This window comes from Mercenaria mercenaria, unplaced genomic scaffold, assembly GCF_021730395.1.
Source record: "Mercenaria mercenaria strain notata unplaced genomic scaffold, MADL_Memer_1 contig_4776, whole genome shotgun sequence".
NCBI lineage: Eukaryota > Metazoa > Mollusca > Bivalvia > Venerida > Veneridae > Mercenaria > Mercenaria mercenaria.
In genome coordinates this window covers 14,284-25,990 of record NW_026463030.1, presented here as the reverse complement: position 1 = coordinate 25,990, position 11,707 = coordinate 14,284, and the positions used below count along the sequence as shown (strand labels likewise).

The 11,707-nt window shown below is 31.6% G+C and overlaps 1 long non-coding RNA gene across 1 annotated transcript; it reads left to right on the top strand.

Moving 5' to 3' along the window:
* Positions 1-3,248: 3,248 nt before the first annotated feature.
* LOC123552199 (uncharacterized) lies at positions 3,249-9,309 on the top strand. Its single transcript, XR_008369530.1, has 6 exons — positions 3,249-3,373; positions 4,011-4,060; positions 5,846-5,920; positions 6,300-6,395; positions 6,870-6,936; positions 8,029-9,309. It is a non-coding gene; the product is annotated as an uncharacterized LOC123552199 (long non-coding RNA).
* The last annotated feature ends 2,398 nt before the right edge of the window (positions 9,310-11,707 follow it).

Sequence of the window (11,707 nt, the reverse complement as noted above, 5' to 3'; positions counted from 1 at the left end):
GTTGTTTGGACCGCAGAAGTGCGTAGACTGCTGAGGCACAGGTCTCTGCAGCGGAACTCGAATCAAGAGCAGCTGCTGGAATTGTGAGTTTCGCTGTTGAGTGTGTTCCGTCCATAAACCAGGTGTCTGCTTCTTTGAGTGTAAGCCCAAACCATCGTCTGTTGCGAAGAGAATAACACGTTGTTGGGACTCATTATCACAGATTATCATTCTGCAATTGTGGGTGGGTCCTTTGGTGATGTTCCCTTTTTTGCGCTTCATGCTGTCTGCTTGAGAGCGTTCTTCGAACCAGCTGCTACAATTACCTTAAAATAAACAAATTAAAAAGCATTGGTAACAAAGACCATCAAAAAGGAAATAAACTTGTATACATAACAATTAATACATAGTTTAAATACATATCATTAATTATTCATGTATTCATTATTCAAAGTAATGTGTACCCCTGTATCAAAAGTATTAAATAATTTGACATGAAAATTGGTATTCGAGAGGAAAAATGTAAATAGTTTAGATTTTTTTGTTTTTGTGCAGAATGTGAAAAATGTATGTTATGTTTATTTGTTTGTTTGTTTGTTTTGGGTTTAACGCCGTTTTTCAACAGTATTTCAGTCATGTAACGGCGGGCAGTTAACCTAACCAGTGTTCCTGGATTCTGTACCAGTACAAACCTGTTCTCCGCAAGTAACTGCCAACTTCCCCACATGAATTATCAGAGGTGGAGGACTAATGATTTCAGACACAATGTCGTTTATCAAACAGTCACGGAGAACATACGCCCCGCCCGAGGATCGAACTCGCGACCCCGCGATCCGTAGATCAACGCTCTTACCTACTGAGCTAAGCGGACGGGGTTATGTTATGTTTATGAATCATCAGAACAAAGGAAACATGCAGAAATAATGATCAGTTTACTACATAGATTAAGTGCATTGCATGTACTAAATACATATGAAACTGTGTGTGGGAGGTATAATATTACATTGCAGATTTTTTTTAAGTTTCGGATTGACACGTTCAAAACTTTAATCAGTCAAAGAATGCAGTTATTTGCATATTTTAACCTTAATGCAGGGATTTATGATATCAGATCATCATGTAGGCATTTACCTAGAGCATTTTATTTTCAAGGGAAATAATTGTGGTCTGACTGTATTATTTCAAAAATCACATTTGAGATTTTTTTACTTGCACATAGGTACAGTTTTTGCGGGGAAGCGAAAGTTGCTGGAATTTTGTCTTCTTCTAAAAACAAGGTAAGCTGACAGTCTTTGTTGAAATATATATCTGATAGCTGACACTTAGGAGAATGTTTTGGTTTATATTCATCGTACAGATTGTTTGAAAATGAAGAGAAACAGGGGGTATTCTGTAAATTTCTTCTTATATGCAAATGAGCTGAAATTGTATTGAAATGATTAGATCAGAAGTGTATGCCTTTCCAGTAAGTTTTTCCCTACCTTTGACGATAGTTATTAAAAAGTATAGATATCAACCTTTTTGCTGATATTAGTAACTAAAATTTTGAGCCTGTGATTTGCTGTGGAAATTTGGGACTTCCTTTTTTTAAAGATATAAATAGATCTTAACTATGGTTTATTTTAAGGTTTAGCTTTAAAATATTTAATTAGCGAGTGATAACTCTTGCTACCCATGTTTACTTACTCTTGTCTGTAATTACCTTTCTTGATAAGAATTAGAATAAACCAGTCCATAACGAGTTTGAAATTCGTGCTCAACATATTTGTTCAGAGGAGAACCGTATTTCAGATTGTTTATCAAGATGGCATAAGGAAGACAAGTATAAACAAATCTTTCACTCTACGGTCAAAGATTTCAGGTTACAGGAACATGTTGTTCAATACTCAGATTTCCAGTTTTTAAATAATTGGTAATCAAATTTAATTTTCAGAGACCCAGATTAAAGAATTAAAAGATGAACTTGCTTATTCAAACCGGAATGCTTATGCAGAAGGATCCAGAAAAAATTTAAATATACAATGGAAATCCTTTTTTATTGTTTTGTACTTATTTTAAATTATGTGCTATACCAGTTGATACATTAACATTACAATTATATGCTCAATTTTTGAGTAGGACATTTAAATCTGTCGACTCAATTAAAAATTACATCAGTGGAGTTAGAAACATGCATCTAATCTTAGGAGCTAAAACAGAGCAAATTAACAAATTTTTATTAAATTTATCCTTAAAAGGCATTGCAAAATCAAAGTGTCATATGGTGATGCGAGCAGGGCCTATTTTTCCAGGTATTCTGTTACAGATTCATAAAGTTTTAGATTTTTCAAAGGCTGATAGTTATGTTTACTGGTGTCTTTTCCGTTTCGCCTTTTTTCTTTTGGCCAGAAAATCAAATTTAGTACCCACTTCCAGACATGATTTGATAAATCAAACATTTTTACTCAGTGGGGATGTTAGGCAATCCGAGTTAGGACTTTTAGTAACCATAAAGTGGTCCAAGACCATTCAGCAAGGTGAAAGAGTGCTTCAGTTTCCTCTGGCACCTATTCCTCACTCACCATTGTGTCCAGTTACAGCCTATAATAACATGAATTCCTTGATTTTGTTTTGAAATCTGACAAATTTGTTTCATATCGTATGTTCTTGAAACAGTTACGTTTGGCAATTTCACAGATAGGCCTGGATCCTTCCAAGTACTCGACTCATAGTTTTCGTCGTGGTTTTACAACGTTAGCCTTTCGTTTGAATTTACCAGCCGACATTATTCAAAATTTGGGTTGTTACAAAAGTACCTAGAATTTACTTTGTCAGACAAGGTTAGAGTGTCTAAGTTTATATCTAGCAACTTACAGAGAGGCATTTTTGAAGCAGATGGGTTTTCAAAATGTTGAGTCTTATTTTCATGATACGTGTGTTTGTCTTCGACCTTAAGAAGGGGAGACGATCCTACTTACAGTGGCAGTTTTGACATCACTGGGTAGGATCACGTGGTTCAGTTTATCATGTTTTGAGACTTTTCAGATTGTATGCCCATTTGTGTTATGTTTTTTGTCTAGGTATAACTTAGATTATGAAAGTGTATATATAGTTTTAAATTATTTCCTCTGATAGTATGAATAGTTATTTAGGCATGTTCAGTGTATACTTGACAGTAAACTGAGATTCAAACTCAGTTCGAAAGTATTGCCAGTACTATTACTTGTTTTACTCATTTTGTATGTATAATTATTTAGTTTAATGTTATGATTACTTTTGCATGTTTCTAATACTTGCTTTTTCTTTGCAGACTGTCACAAAATCCGTAAAGTTCTCATTGTTGGGGATTCCATAGTGAAGCATTTACCACATATTGAGGGTGTTTCTAATTTGTCTTTTAGGGGGGCAACTATAGGTAAATTGCAACATCTTTTTGATCAAAAAGTCATTTCTTTAACTAATGTTGATTATTTGATACTGCATGTAGGTACAAATAATTTTGCAACAATTGGTCAGTAAGAGATATGCAATCAGCCCTATCTAATTTATTGGCCATTGTTCGTAAAAAATCTAAAACGTTATATATTATTGTGTCCTCCATTTTGCCCCGTCCAGTAGATATGGAAATAACTTCTGTGAGGATTAAAGAATATAATAAATCGCTTGCCGAGGTATATGCCAAGGAACTAAATTTCAAATTTATTAAGTCATACAGACCATTTTTTACTAAAGGTGTGGTTAAAAGGAATCTCTTTGCAACACTGGACGGGGGACTTCATTTTAATTTTGAAGGTTCAGCGCGTTTAGGTCATTATTTGAAAAACGTAATTGCGCACTTGCCTTAACACACTTAAATGACTGATGAACAAAAAAGGTAAAAATCAGATTACCTACATTTTCATTAGTTACTAAGGTAGACAATCGCGAAAGAGAAAGTCGTTGTTATTATATCATTGTTAGCTCCCTTACTTTACTGTCACTATTTGTTGTCAAATTTTATAAATAATCTTGTTTATCTAGTAATAAAATAATTTTTCATTAATTTAATCCAGGGATTCTATGAAGTTGAACAGTTTGTTCAAGAGAATTTACTGTATAAGAGGTAGGCTATTATGTGAAACTGTTGCTATTTGTTTTTACTGCGTTTTGCTCCTTACAGCTTATTTGCAATTTGTATTTACTGAGGATACATGAGATTCAAAAATTAAGTTTTTTTTTTTTTTTTTTTTTTTTTTTTTTTTTGGAAATTATTTGTATGTCTTTTTCCAGAGACATATTTGTGTCTACAGGCATAACCTTATCATTTCATTTATACAAGCTACATTCATCATTCACTACTATTTATGAATTTCATGTATTCTTATATTAAATCTTAACCACTTTTTGCTTATGACATACATTCCTTTTGTTCTGATACGATGGTTTGCCTTACCATTGGCATTGTTTGCTTTGTCTTGCTTGCTTGCCTTATAATTTTTGCCTTTATTGCCTTTGTTATTTGTGTTGTTTGCCTTATGTTTATTTGCCTATGTTTTGCTTGTTTTGGCTGTAATTTGGCGGTTTTCAGTATATATTTATATATTTGATAATTAAATTGATACACGTGTGATTATATTTGGCATTAAAATTCATATATATTATTTGTCGTTTTCATTTCCCTTATTGAAGGAGCTAATTGGTTTATTTTAAGGTTTAGCTTTAAAATATTTAATTAGCGAGTGATAACTCTTGCTATCCATGTTTACCTTACTCTTGTCTGTAATTACCTTTCTTGATAAGAATTAGAATAAACCAGTCCATAATTTTTGAGTTATTAAATTTCATTGGTCATAGTTCCGAATTACTTTTTGTTACGTACTTTTTGATTGGTTTATTCTTGGCGCATTAGACTGTATTTCCCCGCGGTTTCTGACGTAGTTTGAGGCCAGTCCTTTGTTTAGAGTTAACCCTTTTCTTCACTGTCGTTTTTGTCTTCGAACTGATCACACGTTCTTTTTCGAAAAACCCTCCCACCCGCCGCTAACTTACAGCCAAATAATTATGTCATGTTTTTTTCCTTTTTCCTTAGTTTACAGTTATTTTAAATTACCTTATGTTTACATAAATATTTATACAATTTTGTTTTTGTTTTTAATTAAATTCAGTCTTGGATTACATGTGCATGTGTGTGTGTTCATGAACTCTGTATCAGAGATGAACGGTGTTTATTCATGTGCTAATGATGGTGTTAAGGATTATTAATACATGAACTTGTGATTTACAGTGATAAAATGATGTGTTCATGAACTCTGTTAGGCGCAGAGATGACGAGTTGTGTAGTGTCATGAAATCTGTTTCAGAGATGAACCGTGTTGAATTGTCGTGATGTTGATATAATGTAGTGCTAATGTTGTTAAAAGTTAACCTGCCGTATGGCGGTTTTCAGTATATATTTATATATTTGATAATTAGATTGATACACGTGTGATTATATTTGGCATTAAAATTCATATATATTATTTGTCGTTTTCATTTCCCTTATTGAAGGAGCTAATTATTTAGACTAAAGTTTTTTTCAGTATAACAGCATCTAGGGAACACTTACATACAGTCAAATATTCTTGAAATTGCAAGGAAATATAATGCATTTTTCAAGTGCTTGCTGTTTCTTACCTTGTGCATACTTGATATAGGTCATTGTCAGTGTCAACTATCATTATACTGACATTTGAAGTTTGTTTTTTTCTAAATTACCTCCCTTATATATACATTTTCCTTCAACTATTTTATTGATAATTACTTCCCTTTATGTTTTAGCAATAATTTCTCAGATTGCATTTAATTAACTCCCTTTATTTAACATAAAATATTATCTTGTGTAATGATTATTTGTTTATTTTACTTTCAGTGTCTGATACATGTAGTTGCAGTCTGTCTTTGGAAGCTGTTGAAGTAACAAGAAAGAGGCTACATTGACATCCTGGTATACCTTGTTATATATGAAGTTTATTGATGGCATTCATGATATCAGTATAGAGTACCTACATTGATTTTCTGACAGTCATGTGTTATTACATTTGAACTGGGACTGTTTCATAATCAGGTTCATGATACTTTTTTTAATATATACAATAGTTGCAGTTTTTTTTGTTTCATTTTCAATACTAATTGCAGCTTATAAATTAGAACACTTCAGCTTCATGTTTATTAATAATTATAATTATAAACATAAAATGAGTTATGAGATATTTTATTAATTTCATTATATTTACATTAATATATGTAAAAAGTCTATATTAAATGTATGGGTCATCTTTTGTACAAAAATAAAGGGGAAAAAATTGTATAATTTTCATTTTCAGTTTTGGTAGGGAGAAGTTTGAGTATGTACAGTTGTTTGGCCTGTCTTACCATGCGGCAGTCCCAGAAGATGTTACCATCATGAATAAATGCAGGGGGTATTATACTTTTGTATGTTAAACAAAGGTCTCAAAGCATTTATATGCTGTAGGACTAGATACTTGCTTCTGAAATAATTGTTAAAGACAGCTTTAAGACTGACATTCCTGACAAGATGTGAACTTTCTGGACTTTATGTCAGCCTGGCATAAGCATTTCTTTCCTGTAGCTTTGTGTATCCCTCAATTTACTAAGTACATATCTCCATTAAAGATAATGCTAATAGATATGTTTTAGTAATAAATGTGTGATAGCTTTGTAATGTAAACACTTTAAAAATAGAATGAAAATGTACTTTGATAACAAACATTGAAATAAAAATTTATCAATATATTGTATCAGTCAGTAAAAACATGAAGTACATTTGCATATTTATATCAAGAAAATTAAAATAATTATATTCAAATGCTTTGACACTGATTTTATGTTGGTTGCCTAGAAAGTGTGTGAATTAATGTTTTACAATATTTCAGAACTTGAAGACAATGGTTAGTGCAGAAGGGACATAAAAGTAATGTGAAAGTAACAGATATAAATAAGGTAAATTATTGTGATAAAAAGACATGGCCAGTGCTGAACATCACAAAGGCAACGTTTAAATTTAATTTTGCCACTTATGAGTTTTGTAAAGCTGATTTTGCAATATATGTTTTACTGTGACCTCTTTTCACATGATTTTGTCAAGACTGACAATTTGTTCATTGGAATAAAATAGTTAAAGGCGACATTGTATCACACAAAAATATGTCTGCATAGTTGCCTAACATTAAATGTCAAATTGTAAACAAGGAAATTCTAAATTTGGAGAATCTGTTGTTGTTTTTCTCAATTTAGCTCAGTTGAAAGAGATGGAGTTTGAAGCAATTTATACAGTACAACCTGGCCAGAGTAGCTCACTCTGAAGCAAAAACCTCTCAATAACAACATCATAAGAATTTCCCTAAGCTGAAATATAACTATCAAATTTACCTCTCCAGAACAACAACCTCAACATAACTAAAAATATTTGTATATCACACAGGGTGTTGCTCTACAGAGGTTGCACTGTACTTATAATATCTATTGTTAATGCTTTAAGAAAAACAACACTTTCAACAAGGGGAAAAGTGAACATCTATTACTCATAAAGTGAAGTTTTGGCAGTTCTCAAGTTCATTGTTTTTGCATGTTATTTAAAAACACTTTAGGAAGTTTATCATTATTACATCATATACTAATCAGAGGTTGTAGGTTGTTGTTGGAGCTTTTAGGTGAGATCATAGGTGAACATCATCAGACTTATCTTTTTATTGTTTTCACTATTCTACTGAATATGTACATTGAATGTTATAAAATATGCAATCTTTTCAGACAGTCCTATTATATAACTTGTCATTTAGTGAATCTAAGTATATGTAAAATCAAAATAAAGCAACAAGCCAAGTAGGAACATATTCTTGCTGCTTAAAACAGGTGATTCTCCTTAGACAAGTTGAAATTAGACAAAATGTCAATTTGTAGAGTTACCTGACTTGCTGCTTGATAATATATTTCTAAGAATATCTGCAAATGTCAAAAATGATGTTATAATTGTTTTACAAACTGCTATGTTTATTCTCTTTATGTAATAAAGTTTTACTTTTGTATTTCCAGAAGTGCTAAGTTTGTTGTCATGTGAAAAGGACTTTACCCCAACTGTGCTGCATGATGTATATTCAAGAGTGAGACAGCCATGCACCATCTGTAAAATGAGATGGACCCACACATGAAATATATTTACTTTTCTATGTATTATCATCTGTACAGAATGTGTTTATGACAAGACTGTAAACATATATTGTTAAATCATTTTTTATTTCCATTATGGCATGCATGTAAGAAGAAAGCATTAATTAAACAGTTGCATTCATAGAAATGTTAAAATGTGATCAATCTAATTAAAAGAATAACCTTTAATTATTGGACTTTCAAAGTTTCATATTATTTTTGGTGGAGATTGACCCAGTCATTCAGCAACTTATACTGTCTGCGAGTCATTTCTTGTATGTTATAGTTTTCTTAATAATGCATAAAATATCAAAATAATGGTTAGATGAACTCCTTCATCACTTGTACATTAATGTTAAAGCAGTTCAACATTTTACCATAACTTAATTAATATTCTATTAACCAGATTTGTCACAAATTTTCATATAAACATCTGTATAATACAGTCTAATCTAATCTAGAAATGATATTCCACAATTTTTTAGTTATACTTTATTTTGTTTTGATGTCTCAACATATAATTACTAACATCAACAAAACTTAGATATTTTACAATTTGGTTGGTATAAATGGTTGTTTTGTTGATATGTTTTATTTATTTCCATCCAGGGGAATAAAGAAATATACATTTTAAAATATCTCATCATTCCAGATAAGTACACTACATAATCAAGATAAAAGAAATAAGAAAAATTGTGTTGGTGGAATTTTATTTTAAAAAATTTATATACAGTCTTTGTAGTCTTTACTTCTTTAGATATGTTGGACTGAAATGGGAATAACAACATACTTTAAATTTTTGTAGTCATAAGTTAATATGGGAATTATTAACTTGAAATAGATTTTATCTCGCTGTTATGCCATCTGAGCTTTAATATTTTTCAACATTGTCATTGGCAACAAGGCTAAACATTATTTCTTATGTATACCTTGCATTCATGTGTGATAAATGATTTTATGGTATTCTTTAATATGATATATGCTTTTCATCTTACCATGGATTAAAAAAATATATATTTATTTGTCTGAAAATTAAGGTAAAAATACTGACTGATTAAATTGCAATATAAGAAAGCTTATATGAGATAAAGGGAAGTAATTCCATAAAAAATATGTAAAATGTAGAATATAAATATAATGAAGGGAGGTAATAAAATATTGTGAAGTTAATAAGTCTTCATTTCTTTGATGAACTAAATAATTGTTTTACATGTTGGTTTTATTAACTACAAGTATGACCTAGCATGTATGAAACAGACTTTAATGACGGTATCACGGGAAAATACCTAAGTTTATTTTTATATCAGCAAATTTGATGAGATAGTCATTCAGGAGTTGTCTATCCTATTTCCAAAAATGTTATGGGGACTAAATTGTTTGGATAAATAACACACAGCATTTCAATGTTGTGTTTATATTATCTGATGCACTTAGCAATATATATTTGGAGTCTAAATGTTAAAAAATCAGATCTTAATTTTTTAGTTACAGTGTCTAGATGATCATGTCCGATGTAAAGAATGTTGGGGGTTTTATTAGGATCTATGATGATCACAAAAGATTTTCCATTGATCTGCTGGACTTTCCATGTACGTCAATAAAGTCTGTAAATAAGGTCGGTCAAGGTGGTAGCGTAAACATGTTTACAGTATTATGTTACTGGCGTTCATTTCTATTTATAGAGAGATATAACGTATTAATAGGATTGGCCATAACTGAAATTTCTAAAGTTTAAGAAATATGAAAATAATATTTTTGTATGTCGAATTGTTTTTAGGCATGAGCAGTGCATACATTTTCTTGTGGTGATTTAATGCCTCCTATATTATTTATCTTATTCGTATTAGATCATAGATGCACATTTTTAAACCGGAAATCAGAATAAAAAATTCTATCAAATTTAAAAAAATTGAATTTTTACAGTACAATAGCCATGACTGTATGATTAGATATGAAGGAGTTAAATTATTGATCCAGTTTACATACTTAGATCTGGCCGCCTTAGTGTATCAAATTGCTTCGGTTAAAAGAATCACAAGATTGTTAAACTAATGATATATTCAATTTGATATTTGTAATGCTTGTGTTCATTTTACTAGCAGTTTTTACCCACCCTGAACTGAGCTCAAGTTTATAAAATCACAAGAAGACTTTCCTAAAAAAACTTGTTTTTGAAAAATTGATACTGCAAAGTCAATATGTAACCAGCAGCTTTATTAAAGAACTGAAACCTATACTAAGAAAATGATCATAGAACTTCGGTTATTTTGCTCCTTTCCAGGAATGAATATCTTGAGAAATATTACTAACCTTCTCACTTTTTTGGTTGTTGTTCTTTTTTTTGTAAATAGTCTAGTACTAAGACTGACCTTTGATGAGAAATATTGGAAAATTCTTGGAAAAGGCTAGTCAGTCTGCTGGAGAGAGAAATATTGTTAATTTGTTTGAATAGCTAGTCATTTTCCTTGTTTTCATGTGCATTTCAAGGAATAGCAACACTTAAATCTCTCTGGAGGTCGTCCCCTGTACTACACACTTACAGAAAACAGTTAAGGTTAAGAACCACTTGACTCCTTTATATCAATTCACCTTTTTTCTCAGTGAGCTACAAGCCTTGTTATGTGAAGTTGATATATTTACCGAAAATAGATTTGATATGGGGATGGAGGATCATTTCAGTAGCCTTTACCCTGCTAAATTACATGGATTAGTCCGTCGTTCAAATTAGGCAGTACCACTTGTTTATCAAAGGAGTGTTCACTACAAATTTACTGACTGTAGACCATGATCAGCCTGCACAGACTTGCAGGCTGATCATGGTCTACAGTGGTCGCAAAGGTGCCAACTTCTCCACATTAATTGTTTTGAATAACATCAAGTGGAGTGTTTATATGTCTGGCTGAACACCTGTTTAAATTCATTACAGGCAACTCCTTTAAATTCTATTGCATTTTAGCTCCATAGCATCCTTTTTACCAACCCATGTTGTGGGGAATATCCCTACATTTTTCAATATTCTTTTTGTCCTTAGTTGAGCGGGCATTTTGATTTTTTTTTTTACTTTTCTGGCTTAGTCTCATTCTCACTGCCCACATTATCCTCTTTTCTCGCCACCCCGTCCCTCACACATAAACCCCCTCCCATCCATATCCAACCCCGACAAACGCACAACGCAATTACCAAATCGTATTTAGTTAGTAGAAACTTCATAATTTTTCTGTTCTAAAACACTGGCCCTATAACAAAATAATTTCACAGATATTTTTCTTGTGTGACTATTCAAGCACGGTGTGGAACTCAGGTGAGCGATCTAGGGCTACCGAGGCCCTCTTGTTTCTATACGTAACAGCATTTATTATTAAGATAATAAATTGTATAACATAAACCTGTTAGTTCTTCTTCCCTCGAAAAAGTATACCAGAATGTATGAGTATGACTTCCGTCGGGCTTAAAGCTAACACCACATTATTTTATTATTGAAGATTTACGTTAATTACGTAAAATAAAATGTTTAAATATACAAAAGGAATTGTTTCTATATGTCATAGTGTCAAATAGGAAGTGC